This window comes from Cupressus sempervirens, chromosome 4, assembly GCF_028749045.1.
Source record: "Cupressus sempervirens isolate cs-2001-9-10 chromosome 4, ASM2874904v1, whole genome shotgun sequence".
NCBI classification, from domain to species: Eukaryota; Viridiplantae; Streptophyta; class Pinopsida; order Cupressales; family Cupressaceae; genus Cupressus; species Cupressus sempervirens.
In genome coordinates this window covers 612502481-612519487 of record NC_143121.1, presented here as the reverse complement: position 1 = coordinate 612519487, position 17007 = coordinate 612502481, and the positions used below count along the sequence as shown (strand labels likewise).

The 17007-nt window shown below is 28.4% G+C and overlaps 1 pseudogene; it reads left to right on the top strand.

Moving 5' to 3' along the window:
• The first annotated feature begins 9286 nt into the window (after positions 1 to 9286).
• Positions 9287 to 10839, top strand: LOC149562728 (replication protein A 70 kDa DNA-binding subunit A pseudogene; annotated as a pseudogene).
• Positions 10840 to 17007: the final 6168 nt, after the last annotated feature.

Below are 17007 nucleotides of genomic sequence, written 5' to 3'. Positions count from 1 at the left end.
ACATTACAGTTGTCTAAGGATTTGGGAAGCCCGCACAATTATCGCAATGGGTAGTCATGTTACCGTGTTGACTGGAGGGATGATGAGTAGTAGTGGTAGCCATGTGCACAGGAAATCACCATTGATTAAAGTCCTCCAAATGGGGGAATGTGGAAATGGGTACAACCCATACCCGCTAAATTTGTCTAATTCGTAAACTATTGAAACGTTAATGCATTTCTGCAGTACGTATGCATGACAATCTTTCCAAGGCTACGTCTGTAAGGAAATTCGCGTTGACAATCAGTGATTGTAATTAAGCCACCAGGACATCAACTTCTTTTAAAATTAAAAATAAATAAAAAGTAAAAAATTCTTTCAGCAACAAATATTGTTTATTCAAAACCCAATAGCGGATCTGTAGAGTAGCGAGCAAATGTCTGTAAAGACATGTAAAGTTAGGAATAATTATTTCATTGCACCTCAATTTTAGCATTTAAAAATGTGTTATTTAAGTTATTTTATCTTTGTCACCCATACACATTCCATATTAAGATTGGTTCCACTCATTTAGCGCAACTTTTACATTTTTTTCACATAAAATAATAAACCCTTTTCTCTTCATGGAGTATCTGAAATGATAGACATTTGGATATGAGAATGTTTTTGTACTTTTAATATTATATACTATTTTATTTGTTGACAATTGTAACATTTTGTAGTCAATGTTTTAAATATCTAAAATATTCTATATTTTAGTCTATAGGCTATTTGTGAGAACTTTGTTTTCGGAAATTAAATTTTTGATGGAAAATTTGCAAGTTGATCGGAAAAGTTGTTAGTTTGGGAGAAAAATTGAAAATCTTTCCCATTAATTATTTATCCGTCAATTTTTATCTCCCTTCACTTTTAACTCTAGTTTTGATATTTATTAGTTGTTATCTCCACTTTTAACTATTGTTTTTCTTTTTCTATTTATTATTTGTCATCTCCACATTAGCTCATGTTGTGATCTATTCATTTAACTTTTGATTTTTAAAATTGATTTGGAGTTTAGTTTTTAAATTATTATTTTTATATTAGTTTAATTCTTTCTTTAAATATTATTTTTTAGTGTCTATAATTTATTTAGTCAATAGAATATTTGTTAGACATATTATTATTTTTTATTTCTCATATTAATTTTTCATAATAGATTTTTTGATGAATTTTTTAAAATGATTTTTTTTCCCATATTTGATAAATTTAATTTAAATAAATAATATTTATTAATCTATTTAAAAGATTTTAGTAAATATTATGTTATTTAAATAAAAAATATTAATAATCTAATTTGTTCACATATGATTATATTTTAAATATCCACTTTTAACTATTATTTTTCTTTTCTTATTTATTTAAAAATAGTTACTTGTGATCTTCACTTTATTGTGATCTCTATTTATTAAACTTTTGATTTTTTAAAATGATTTAGGTTTTAGTTTTTAACTTACTTTAAAATTTTTTTATATTAGTTTAGTTTTTTCTTTAAATATTATTTTTTTAGTTTCTATAATTTATTTAGACAATAGAATATTTGTTAGAGATGTCACTGTTTTTCATATTACATTTTTGTATTTCTCTTATTAATTTTTTTAAATAAATTTTTTGATGAATTTTTTTAAATGATTTTCTAAATATTATAAATTTAATATCTATGTTTTAATCTTCACCTATTTTATTTTTGTATTTTCATTTTTAAAAAAATTATATTTACATTATTTAATGTTCATTCTACATTTTTCTTTTAAATCTAATCTTCTATCGGCGCACTTGTTGCATGTACAAAAGCATGCAACTACTAGTCTTAGATCATTTGATGAAACTTTTCATAGCATTTACTTCTATTAGTTATGATATAATTATAAATTTCATTATGATGAAATTGTTGCAGCTATTAATTTTCTCTTTTATTATATAATGGGGCAAATTTGAGGAATGTATGAGTGATGTAAAATATTTTTAAATTGTAAGATTCATTTAACTTTATTATAGAAATTTTTGTTTGTGGCTTTTCTTAGAAACAAAAAATCAAGTCTAGAATAGTTCATGCAAAATATTTTGATAAAAACTAAACATTTTAACATAAATTAATTGATTTTCTATGTTTTACAAAGATAATTTTCTGTTTTTAAAATTTATTTTTGAAGAAATTGGAGATTTAAGGAGGAAATCTATAAAGACAATCTATTCACAAAAAAATGAGGTTTTTGATACTAGTGAAAATGATACAGATATTTAATTAAATTGTGAAAATATTAGATTTATTTCTATTTTAATTATTTCCCTTCAAAAAATTATTTAATTTATTGATTTATTATAGTTATAATTATTCTTTATATTATCTAAATATGAATAGTTTATATTTGAAGTTTAAATCATTTTTTATATGAATTGTATTTAATATCTTTTAGTTAATAATTTGAAGTGGTATTTTTGTTTGTAATTACGCCGAGAGGCATTCTATACAATGGCAGCACAAATGCCCAGCACGGGAATATGCCAAGATTCTTTGTCAATAAAAAAGAATTGGGAGTAGTTACAAACTTCCAAATTAAATATTAAAAAAGAATTCTCGAAATAATAGCTGGTTACGCCGAGAGGCGTTCTATACAATGGCAGCACAAATGCCCAGCACGGGAATATGCCAAAATTCTTTGTCAATAAAAAAGAATTGGGAGCAGTTACAAACTTCCAAATTAAATATTAAAAAAGAATTCCCGAAATAATAGCTGGCCGAAATAATAGGAAGCCAAATGGAGGCTGAAATAATAGGCTCGAAAAAGTAGGGCCTGAAAAAATAGAACCCGAATAAATAGGGCCCGAAAAAATAGGGGCGAAATAATTTCAATATGATTTTATTTTTTTTGTTAAATATAATTTTGCATGCACATTCATGCTTTTTTTTTTGCGAGGAGTGGGGGAATTTGAAACAAATTTGTGGAATGTGAAGAGACGTCTGTTGGGGGATATGAGGAGCCTCTCAAAAGTTATAAAACCAAGGCTCCTCATTTCATTTTCATTTTATGTTTTTGCAGGAAGGAAGAGGTGGAGGTTATTGGAGGATTAGATTGGAGTTTTTGAATAGGAGTAAATTGAAGTTTTGGAGTAACATTTTTGCAGGTGAGATTTCTATTTTTTATTTACATTTTCATTTAGATTTAGATGTAGAAGTAAATTGAAATTCAAAATTAGTTATGATATTTTACTTTGATTTATATTTCAATTTTAATTAATTTCATTTAGATTTAGAATTCTGTTCAAATGACCGAAATTGAGGCCATTGGAGGACCTGTGCAGAGTTTTTCGTGGAGATAAGCATGTGGGTACTGAATCAAGGCACATTAGGCCTCTTGGAGATGTAATTGCGGTGACTTCCATGGCTTTTCGAATCGAATAGGGCAATCTAAACAATCTCAGATCTGAAATTCTTTTTTTCCTTTTTAGCCGAAGACAGAACAAAAATTGCTTGCAAGAAATTTTGTAGAGTTTAAGATTTGATTGCTTATGGCCGACTATTCTTGGTAACTGATATTTCTATTGTATATTCCCGTGCCCAGCATGGGAAGTTTTAATCTATACAATTTATTTTGTGCATTTAGTGCACAAACTAAAGAATGCATATGCAATCAATTTTTTTATCAATCTTTATGATAGCTTTTTTTTTAAAATAGAAAATAGAAATTATTCTTTTATGTATGTAGAAAAAAATTACAAAGATTTTATGTATGTAAAAAATTAAAAGAATTCTATATACATCTAGATTTATTGAAAAGAATTCTATTTACATCTAGATATTTTGATTGAAATAACCATAATGTAAAAAAAAAATATAAAATAGAAATGTTAATATATGTATGTAGAAAAAATTAGAAAGATTGCATGCATCTAAAAAAATTCTATTTACATCTAGATTTTTTTAGAATGGAAAAAAATGGATAATAGAAATATCAGTTGCATGTTTGTAGAAATAAATTAGAAAAACATGTATCTAGAAATCAAAAAGATTCTATATGTGTCTAATTTTTAGATTTTACTTTATTCTAAACTAATTATTGATGGATATATATTTAAAAAATATTTATGTAGTTTAAAGTTTAGATTTTAATTAATTTGTATGCAAATAGGAAAAAGAATAAATATTTTATATATATGTAGATTAATTTCTATTTTTAAAATTTACAAGTAAATGAGTACTTTATTCATTTAAACTAAACAAGTTTTTAAGTAATATATTTTTATTTTAGAAATATATTAATCATAATGTTCATTTATTATTACTTATTTAATATACTTACTCTCAAATCTAAGACAATAGAAATGATATTTTATTAACTTTGAAATAGGGAAGTGTTAAGCAAGTTCGTTTACAAAAATACCAAAAATATATTTGGTCTTTGATCAAATTGGAGTTAATATTAGAAATATAAATATGATCATTAACAATTAAGCTAAATTCAGTTCAAAATAATAATGTTATTTAAATTTAAATAAATTTTTTTGAAAAGAATTCTATTTACATCTACATATTTTGATTGAAATAACCATAATGTAAAAACAAAATATAAAATAGAAATGTTAATATATGTATGTAGAAAAAATTAGAAAGATTGCATGCATCTAAAAAAATTCTATTTACATCTAGATTTTTTTAGAATGGAAAAAAATGGATAATAGAAATATCAGTTGCATGTTTGTAGAAATAAATTAGAAAAACATGTATATAGAAATTAAAAAGATTCTATATGTGTCTAATTTTTAGATTTTACTTTATTCTAAACTATTTATTGATGGATATATATTTAAAAAATATTTATGTAGTTTAAAGTTTAGATTTTAATTAATTTGTATGCAAATAGGAAAAAGAATAAATATTTTATATATATGTAGATTAATTTCTATTTTTAAAATTTACAAGTAAATGAGTACTTTATTCATTTAAAGTAAACAAGTTTTTAAGTAATATATTTTTATTTTAGAAATATATTAATCATAATGTTCATTTATTATTACTTATTTAATATACTTACTCTCAAATCTAAGACAATAGAAATGATATTTTATTAACTTTGAAATAGGGAAGTGTTAAGCAAGTTCGTTTACAAAAATACCAAAAATATATTTGGTCTTTGATCAAATTGGAGTTAATATTAGAAATATAAATATGATCATTAACAATTAAGCTAAATTCAATTCAAAACAATAATATTATTTAAATTTAAATAAAATAAGCCATGTTTACTTTGAAACATCAAACAACTAATTAACTAATACAATAATTAAAATAAATGAATCTATTATGACATAGAAAAATATTTTCGAAGTATAATTTCTTTGTTTTTGAATCAATATGAGTTTTTTTTTCTACTTGAAAAGATAAACCATCCTAATTGTCATCCTTAGTTAACCCTAACAACAACCCCTACCTTAGCCCTAGCCCCAACAATGATGTACAATATAACTATAATCCAACATTAAACTATAATTATAGCACTAAAACATATCCCTATTGATATAACGAAAATCTCAGTCCAAACCATAATCTAAACCAAAAACCTACACACTAATATTGGTTATAGTCCCAACCCTAAAATCTAACCCTTAACCATAATGTAAAAAAAAACTCCAAAATATTGATCAAAATCCTAAACCTACCTATATGGATAACCATGATATTAAACTCTAAATCCAGTCCCAAGGTCCTAACCATGGTGTAAACCTATAACCGAACTCTTAAAAAATTTACTAATCCCTGATCGTAATCACATTCCCAACTTTAAACTTGAACCACAAACCATAGTTGTAACCATAATCATAAACTTAAACAAAACCCTAACCCTAAAGGTACAATCATAAAATTAATCATAGCTTAGACCCTAATCCTAGCACAAACCACAATCATGACCAAATATAAATCTTCACCTTACCCCTAATCATAATTTCAATGTTAACCCTAACATTAGTTTCAATCCTACCATGATATGAACCCTAATATAGACTTCACCTTGATCCTCACCCTAATCTTAAGTCTAATTAAACCCTGACTAAAACCTAATCTAAATGATATATCTAACTATAATCCTAACTGTAATTATCATACAACCCAATGCTAACCCTCATGTATATTTATCCCTAATCTTAACTCTAAATATTCTATAAACTCTAGAATTGACCTTGATTCTAACCATAACCCTAAAATCTAAATTGTAACCATAGCACGAAAGGTGGGGACCCCCACTAAATGGCACAATTCTGGGTCTTGGAGCCTTGTGAAAGCACTACAGAGTGAGGAAATGTCATAAAGGTGACATGTAGTAGCATGATGCAATTTTGGGCTTTAGAGCATTGCAGAAACAATGCAGCTTAAGGAGGCGCTAGAATGGAGACTCATGGAAAGAAGAGGAAAGACATTCATGTCACTGGCAAAAAACTATGAAAAGAGATAACATGATGTCTTAACCTCCCACAAAAAATGCAAGGTTGATCCCAAGGGGGAATTTGGTTTCCCCAAAAATGAATGATGGTCATCGATGAAGGTCTTCCTCTCGAAATAGACGGCATAGATGCATCGTGAATCCTCACCAATGAAGGATTAAGTCGCAACCGTCGATGTAGATTCTCCCCTCAAAAAGGATGACTGAGATGCAACGAGGTAACTCCTCCCAATGAAGGATTAAGTCACATTCGTCGATCAAGATTGGCTTTATTTCCAATGGATGACTAAGATGTAGTGAAGAGATTCCTCCCAAAAAACGAAGCAGATAGCACAAAAGGTGTGAACCCCCTCCATGTGGCACAATTTTGGGTCTTAAAGACTCATGAAAGCATTGTGGAGTGAGGAAATGTTGGAAAGGCAATGCGTGGTAGCATGATGCAATTTTGGGCTTCAGAGAATTGAAGAAACAATGTAGCATGACGATGCATCAGAATGGAGATGCATGGCAACATCTTGTGCAATTCTAGGCTTTAGAGTGTTTCGAAGACACTAGCATATAAAGAAACGTTAGAATGGGAATGCATGGCAACATCTTGCACTTTTGGGAAGATGGGAAGATAGCTCGCGAAGAAATAAGAGTTATCGAATCTCGCAGCATGAATCAACCCGACCAAGAAAATATGATCCAGCGTGGTCAATGAAGAAACCAAGCCAACACAAAATGTTAGCCGCCAACTTTAGCGATGTTAACCCTCTGCAAAGAACCTATCCCATTTGAGGTCTCTCAGATTAGACATCAGTGATGGGTTGAATAGGGGGAAAAAATAGCACACAATGCCCTCCTAAATGAAATTCTAAATGTAACACTAATAACCACAGTCCTACTTCTTTCCCTAACCTTATCCATGAGCGTGGGAATATACATATTATTATATAGGGTACCTTATATAATAATAAATATAATCTAAAATCCCAACCCTTACTCCCCTCCTAACTATAACTGTGACCATAAGAAAACTTCTAAATATAACCCTTCCTCTAACTCTAACCCTAACCCTAACCCTAACTATAATTGTAACCCTATCCCTACCACTAACTGTAACCCTGAATCTAACTCTACCATAATTGGACTTTAACCGTAACTATAACTATAACCCTAAACCTAACTCTAACCTTAACCATAACCATAACCGTAACCCAAAACCTAACCCTAATCGTAGCTAGGATTCTAATACTCTGTCTACCCCTAACTCAAACTATAGCCCTAACTATACCTCAAACTCTAACTGTAACTCATATTCTAACCCTAAACCTAACCCTAACCTTGACCCTAACCCTAACCCTAAGCCTAAGCCTAACCCTTTGTCTACCCCTATCTCTAACCCTAAACCTAACCCTAAATCTAACTCTTTCTGTAAATCTAACTCTACCATAATTAGACTCTAACCCTAACCCTAACTTTAATCCTGACTGAAACCCTAACCCTAACCCTAACTCTAACCTTAACCCTGACTCAATCCCCTTACCCTAACCTTAACATTGATATAACTCTCTCTATATATAACCCTAACTCTAAATATAAACCTAACCCTAACCCTAACCCTAACCCTAAATCTAACTCTAACCCTAACTGTAAGCGTAACCCTACCCCTACCCATAACTCTAACTGTAAATCTAACTCTACCATAATTGGATTTTAATTTTAACCCTAACCCTAACTCTAACCCTAACCTTGACTCAAAACTCTAACCCTAACCCTAACTCTAACATTAACCCAACTGTAAAATTAACTCTATTGGTAACTCAAACCCTAAAACTAACCCTAATTCTAATCCTAACTCTAACTCTAGCTCTAGCTCTAACCCTAACTCTATCCATAACTCAAACTCAAACCCTAAACCTAACCCTAATCCTAACCCAAATTATAATGCTCTGTCTACCCCTAACTCAAACTATAACCCTAACCCTAACTCAAACTCTAACCCTAACTCATACTCTAACCCTAAACTTGACCCTAGCCCTAACCCTAACCTAGAACCTTACCCTAACCCTAACCCTAACCCTATCTATAACCCTAATCCTAACCCTAACTCTAATCCTAATTTTAACGCTAATTCTAATCCTAACACTAACCTTAACCCTACCCCTAACTCTAACCATAAATCTAACTCTACCATAATTAGAATCTAACCCTAACCCTAACCTTAACCCTAGCTCAAACCCTTACCCTCACTTTGTCCCTAACCATATATCTACGTATGACTATAACATTTTACATTACAATATCCCAAAAATAAAATATATATTTTTATCTAAATTAAACTCCTTATATTAAATTTAAAATAATATTTGACTCAAACCTTAACCGTAACCCTAACCTTAACCATGAGCATTACTCTAACCCTAACCTTAACCATAAACATAACTCTACACCTAACTCTAACCCTAATTCTAACTCTACCATAATTGGACTCTAATCCTATCCCTAGCCTTAACTCTCAGCGTAATATATATAGAGGTATATATAGCTAGTCTTACATAAGGCATAACAAATTAATTGTATTTTTTTATTTGTATAAATACTTTTAATAAAATAACGATGATGAAATTTGACATTTCTTTTGTTAAAAAATATTTGTTAATAATATGAATATTTTTTCATAAAAATTAATTATTTTGTATTATCTATATACTTATTTTCTATGATTTATAAAGATAATTTTCTATTACTAACAAATTATATATTTCTTTTTAATTATAAGTATCGATGTTTAATGTTTTTTAATGTTACTATATTGATTATTATTTTATTTATGTTATGATAATGCAGGTATGGACTCTACCAACAATTCATGCAATCAACCAAATGTTGCAAGAAATAAAGTTTTAAAAATCATTCCTATTGCAGCATTGAATCCTTATAGGAGTGTATGGACAATCAAGGCTAGAGTTACTTCTTTGTTAGTTAAACAATGAAAGAGGAGATGCAAAAGTTTTTAGTTTCAATTTGGTTGATTTTAATGGCAGGGAAATAGGAGTTACATGTTTCAATGTTGTTGCTGATAAATTTTATGATTGCATAGAGATTGGAAAAATATTTACAATCTCAAAAGGGAGTTTTCAATATGCACAAAAAACATTTAACCATTTGAAGAATGATTGGGCAATTATATTACAAAGTAATTCCATAGTTGAGTTGTGTCAACAGAAAGACAATTGTGTACCTAAACGAAATTTCAATTTTATATCAATAAGTGATATTGATGCCATGGAATGAAACTCTATAGTTGACATCATTGGTGTTGTTTTAGTAGTCGATCCATCAAATTTTATATTAAAAAAGAATGCCACACAAAATCCAAAAGGAACTTTTCAATTGAAAGACAAGTCAGGTTTCACAGTGAAGTTCACAATGTGGGTTGAATTTTGCAATAAGAAAGACCAACAACTCCAAAACCTATGTGACTTAGAAATTTTTCCTATTCTTGTTACAAAGGCTAGATGCATAAGAGATTTTGGAAGAAAATCCATAGGGACAATTAGCACAACACAACTTTTTATAATTCCAAATCTTGTATAGGCACATCAATTGAGATCATGGTTTGATACAAAAGGGAAAGGTCTTGCTTCTCCTTTTACTACAAAGAAAATCTCATGTGTTGGACAAGCTAAAATATTAAAAAATATGGCACAAGTTAAAGATTGGGGACTTAGTAGATCTAATGTATGTTTTTGGGGTGTGATAAAAGCTATTCTATGTTTTATAAAGGTGGATAATTTTTATTATGAAGCTTTCCCCTTAAAATTTCAAGATAGGGAATACAAAAAGAAGGTGAATAATGATGGAAATGGTAATTGGTATTGTCAAAGATTTGATAAGAGTTTTTATGAATGTAATTATATATATATATATATATATATATATATATATAATGCAAGATCACACAACTTTCACTTGGGTTACTATTTTTGAGAAAGTAGTAGAAGAGATTATGGGTGTTACAAGAAAGGAATTAAAAATATTGAAGGATGGAGAACAAGATGATGTCAAACTAATGTAATTATATATATATATATATATAATTTAATGTATAATGCAAGATCACACAACTTTCACTTGGGTTACTATTTTTGAGAAAGTAGTAGAAGAGATTATGGGTGTTACAAGAAAGGAATTAAAAATATTGAAGGATGGAGAACAAGATGATGTCAAACTAGGAGACATTATATGGAAGGCCATTTTTAACAAATTCATATTTTAAGTTAACATAAAAAAAAGGACTTACAATGATGAACAGAGGGTTAAGTGTACTATCATAAAAGTAGAAAAGTTTGACTTTGCATTTGAGAGAAAAGTATTATTAGATGCAATTGTTGAGTTCTAGGTTCTACTCTATTTATTTTCTTCTATGTATTTTCTTCTATCTAAAAATATTTTCAATAATTTCAAATAAAGTACTTGGATATGTGAAAGTCAACACATCCAAATTTTGAGTAATGGAGTCTTTATATCAAACAAAAATATAGGATCTTATGCATTTGATGTATATTGCAGATATAAATTTATGAAATTGAAAATTTTTCAATAACCTTATTTTTTGTTTAGTTACAATTTTCTTACTTTCTTAATACATAATTTGATGATTTTTTTTTTTTGGTGAACTTTAGATATCTTGTAATTAGATACCTCTTGGCTTAATTTACAAAAAAAAATTAATTAAAATTTTAGGTATGCTAGTTGTAGAGTTAGAGTTGAAAATGTAGTTGTTGTCCATTTTAATTTTGGGACATAAAATTGTCTAGAAATTTATTTTTATTTATGGAAGTAAAAGGTGTTCAAAATATTACATTTTTAACTTCTACTTATTGTAGTCAATTTCCGCTCATAGTTTTTGGTTCAACATGTCTTAATTTTATTAATTGCATAATATAGTATTATTATAGGAATAAATGTATTCCTTTCTAATTATTGAAATATTTTTTAAAAAGTCATTTCTAATTCTTTATAACCTAAACATTAATTACAAAGATCTTATTATATAATATTATTAAACTAACCCTAATAATTATATCTTGATTTTTTACTCCAACCTAATCATATACTATATATTTTTTATTAAATGAGAATGGATAAGGGTCCTAAACTTGAGTAAGATAATAATATATATATATATATATATATATATATATATATATATATATATATATATATATATATATATATATATATATATATATATATATATATATATATATAATATAAAAAAAAAACTTTTCTGCTTTGGGCCATTATAACCAAGCAACAAAAAAGGTCATCTCTAACACAAACTAGTAGAGAGCCACCATAGAGAAAGACTTAATATAAAATAAGGAAAAGAACTATGAGTATCATAGTCTAACTTATCAAACAAAAAGAAGCTAATAATCCAAATAGATAAATGAATCTTGTACTGACCATTACCAAGATGCAAAATTAACATATTAGTTTTAAAAATGTATCCAAAAATTACAAGTAGGAACACAATAACTACAAAAAGAAAATAACTAAATCTACTCAACATTAAAACATAAGGGAAAATAGAAATCAAAGGCCTAGAGACAATAAGTCTCTTTTTTGTTCTCCCAATCCTTGACCAAGTACTTGAGATCTTATGTTCTTTGTTCTCCCATTCCTCTATGCTCTTCATCTCCACACACACATTGTCCTTCTGCGTACCAGTGATGACATTATCAAATTTTTTTTTAAGCAATATCACTTTATCATTGAGGTCAATATCACTTTATCTTTCAGGTCCTTAATTTATTCTTCTAGATTTTTTTAATCTTTTCAATATGAATATCCATAGAACACATGGGATTGATCTGAACCTTAATTTCCTCCACTGAAGGGTTATCAAAAATTGGGTTTTGACATTGGTCCCTAGAACAACCTCAATATGAGCCTCCTAGGTTTAGGCTTAAATTCCTCTTCAATGGCGTTGTTATCAACTTTCTCTAACATTTCTTGAACCTCAATCTCATAAGTCTCTTCATCTTGATTATCTTGTGCATCATCTCTTCTTTCCTCCTTTTGTTTTTTTCCCTTTTTTGATCCTCATCCTTTTAGATCTCCTCTCCCTAGAACTAGACTCAATTTTGTAAACCTAATCCCTAGCTTTCTTATCTCCTTCACCTTCACACTCTCCTGAATCATCCTTGTGCACCTCAATTATTTCCTTTAGGGTTTTACTTTTCTTTTGAATAATGGCTGAAATAGTTTTTGCAGATGCACTTTTGCATTTAGCTGGAGTTTTAAACAACAAAGATTCATCTAGGATTTGGGTTTTGCCTTTAGGGTTTTTGGGTTTGTGCTTGAGATCAATGGTTATACCAATCACAATGGGGAGACAATCTAGGTTATTCTCAAAACCAATTTCCTCTATGACAATAGATTTCCAAGGAGGTCGAGTGAGGGCTATCCTTACCATTAAGACACCTTCCAGCACCCAGGTATAATTAGTAGTCATTTATTAATTTTAGTTGTATTCGTCCATTTTAAATTTAGTTGAAAAATAATTATTCTAATTGAAGAGATGGAGTGTAGAATGTAGTAGTCATCCATTTTAGTTTTGGAATATAAACTATTTAAAATAATTATGTCATCTTTGTTAACTAGTTAATTATAATGTCTCGGTTTATCATTATCATTGTCATATTTGATTTAGTTTTTATTCATGGAAGTAAAAAGTATTCAAAATGTCATGTTTCAAATTTTGGTTAAACATGTTCAAATAATTGAACATTTTGTCACATAAAATTTCAATGTCAAATATCTATAAATGAATATACTTTAAAAAAAAATAAAAAATTGTCCAATACAACATTAATAGTAAATTAGTGAATTCTATATTCATTTTCTAATTATCTAATTACCAAACAAATATTATTCTATTTCTAATTCTTTATAACTTAGAAACTAATTACAAAGCTCTTATTACATACCATCTTTGACCTACCCCAAGGATAACTTTGAGAAACACCCCATTGGAAAAAAGTATAAAATCTTGGCAACTCTAACATTCGTTTAGGGGGGAAAAAATATTTTCTATTGGCAATTTTGTTTAAACTAGGAAAAATATGAATTTTGCTAGTGATTTTTTTCCATCATATGAAAACTCTATGAAACCCTAGTAAATCTTTAATTATTGAAGAAACTCATGACCAAAAGTAAAAACACCTAGATACCATATTTCTATATCATTTAAAACATGGTAACCCATTTTAAGAACCATTAGATGATCCTAAATCAGTGGTATAAATTCTATTTTGAGCCAAAATAATAAAGGACAATAAATTTTAGAGAAATTATCTAGAATAATGATACTTAACTACAATCAAATAAATTTTGGGTCAAAGATTAAAAGGATGAAAACTTACTTGGAGTCTCTAGAATAGAGACAAGTGTAAAGTATATGTAGTTAACATATAACTAGATGTGACCATGAAATAAGACAAGCCTTAGAAAATGCAGGAAAAAATATTTAATTTACCATGTGGAATGATTAGGTCCAATTGGTGAATTCATCACCAAAATAAAAATAATTATGTATCATTATTGGCAATTGGTTTGAGGATGGGACCTAATTTTCATAATGTACGGGTGACATGACCACCCAACAGTGCAATTTTTTTCACCAAATTTAGGGTCCCCATTGTGTGAAATTCACCACTAAAGTTATCCCTAATCTAACCCTAAACATTAGATCTTCATTCACTCAAACCTAATCATATCCTACATGTTTCCACCTAATACACCTACCATTTGTTGTAGAGTATTTCTTTTCTACATCATTTCAACTATAGAAGATAACATATTCAATGACAAGATGTGGTTTGTTTTACTTATATTATGCTTATGTTAATCACTTGATTGTTTAAATGGCTATTTTTATATATGATTATCCATTCTATGAAATTTTTTTCCTTCAATGATTGGTCATTAGGGTCTCGACAGATAGAGGGTGATGGTGTGTGTTTTGAAGGTTCGTGTGTGCCAAAATATAGATAGCATGAGATACCTTGCACTATACATTTTAAAATTGATAAGTGTCTCAAATTATAGAAACACATTGAATAATGAAAAGGAGTTTTGTTGTTTTTAAATTACATATCTTTTACTTTTAGCAATAAAATCTTAGTTTGGCAATACCGTGAAGTAATAGGTATAGTAGCTAGAAAATGGCTTGGATGCAATGTACTTCCATACAATATGATAGCACTTTTTTTTTGTATGCATTATAATTGACAACCTACTCCAATTGTATTCACAAAGCTTCCTAGTATGTTTCAAAGTTTTAACACAGATTAAAATACATCAATCTAGCTGTGGAATATTATTAAAGTTTCTTAATTGAATGTTTCAACTTTAAAAATTACCCAGTCTTACCTATTGGACAATTAAAATTAAATGAGGTACTGTATACTACAATTGGCTTCGAGTCTTCTTCTTGTATCTTTCTAGATTATTTTCCTTTATAACTATAGAGTTGAGTTTAGGATTGTATTTTTCCTTCGCTAAGAATTCATGCAATCTAAAGTTTTAGGAGATTTGTGAGTATATTGTTAAGTTGTTCATTTAAAATATAAATCTTGTATATTTTTAAGTAGTTTATTTATTGAGGAAATTATTTATGAATATTGATTTAATTTAGTATCTAAATTAATGGGAAAGTTATTATTTATGATTAAGGGTTAAAACAAGTTTTCTATAGGGGGACCAAAACTCAAACAATCATTACAAAATATTTTTAAAAATATCTCGATTCAACACAAATATAGAAGAAGATTTCTAATAAATTAAGGAATGTAATATGTATTCCAGGCCACCATTATTTTGATACAATAATAAATGCTATTGGTGTTTGCATTTGGAATGTAGTGATTCTTGCCTAGAAGTGCATTATATTTTGTGGATTTATGTTCATGGAATGTAATTGAGATGGAATAGTTTTATTGCATTTTTCTAGTTGTGTGGTCTTTAAATTCTACTATTTTCTATGGGTTTACAAATTTTGTTGACATACTTGGTTTGAAAAGAGATCACCTTATTGTTCCTACATAAGTTTTCATCTCGCATGAGTGTACTTTCTATGGCCTTGTGATTTGATGAAAAGTGAAACATCTTATAGTTACTAAATTCCCATTGACGATTGCATTAGTGGGATTAAGGAAGAGCTGCTCCTATTTTCATCAGTTACCCAAAAATCTTTTCAAAGGCTTAACTCATAGGCACATTTTTCTATGGCTTATGCCCATTAGGATTTTACTTTTCATGTTATTTTCTTAAACTTCTTGTTACCCTATCTTTGTTATTTGTTTTTACAAACACCTGGTTAATTGAGGAATTCATATAGTTGCATTGTTAGATTTCATTTATTTAAAAACAAAATATATATATATATATATATATATATATATATATATATATATATATATATATTTCTTTTTGTGTATTTTATTCTTTTGAGATAACAAGCAGATTCTACATTTTATCTGAATTTTTCAAACCAGCAAAGGCCTCCTCATAAACACTTACATTTATCTTCTACTGAGTGGATTCTAGTAGGTCACAAGATCACCCAAAACTTTGGAGTTGATCCTAGATTAGCTTTTCAAGAGAGAAGTTTAAAAGGATTCCCACCATTAAGCATCATGCAAAATGACAGCTCAACAAACAACATATCACACAACAATTAAATTCTTTAAATAATTTTATAGTTGCATAGTTGCAACTAAAATACAAATAGTAACAAAATAATTACATCATCTCTTAAAATACGAGATAATACATCATATCCCAATAACAATTTTGACAAGCCTGTCAATTTTCAAAGTAAATAAAATAATAGATATAGTATAAGATTTAATAGATCCCTTCATCAAATCCAATGAATATATAATGCAAAAAAGTGACAAAAAGAATTTCCTAGGAAAGAACATTATTGGGGCATGTTACCACCCTATCATGAAGTAGTTACCCTTTCCTAGAATATTTCATGACATGTAAGGTACCTACCACAACATCAGGGAGACTAACCATAAAAATCTAATATGAGTAATGGAATTCATGTGGCAATGGTACATCCAAATGCCAATTATACAATAAAACAAATGACTCACAAATACATATATCATATATAAGATAACATAAGAATCATCCCTTAATTTAATGTCTAAATATTTTTCTCAAATCTTTCTCGATCATTCACATTTAGAGGAGTGAATGCAACATGTATACCTTATTCTTGCATCTACAAATACTCTTATATATTTGATGCCTATCTTTTCATTCATATTTATTCTCTCTTATAGCTATTTGTATTCTAATTTTTTAAATTTTTGTATGGGAACTAACAATGGAGAGTGTAGATTATTTAATCCCCTTCTAGGGTTGTGATGTGAAATTTGGATCCTTGGCTAGGTTTAATCTAGCTTTCTCAAAATGTAGAGACCATAGCTCTAGCAATCTTGTGTTTGAACCAATTCGGGGTCCTTGTTGACATGTGGAATTATTC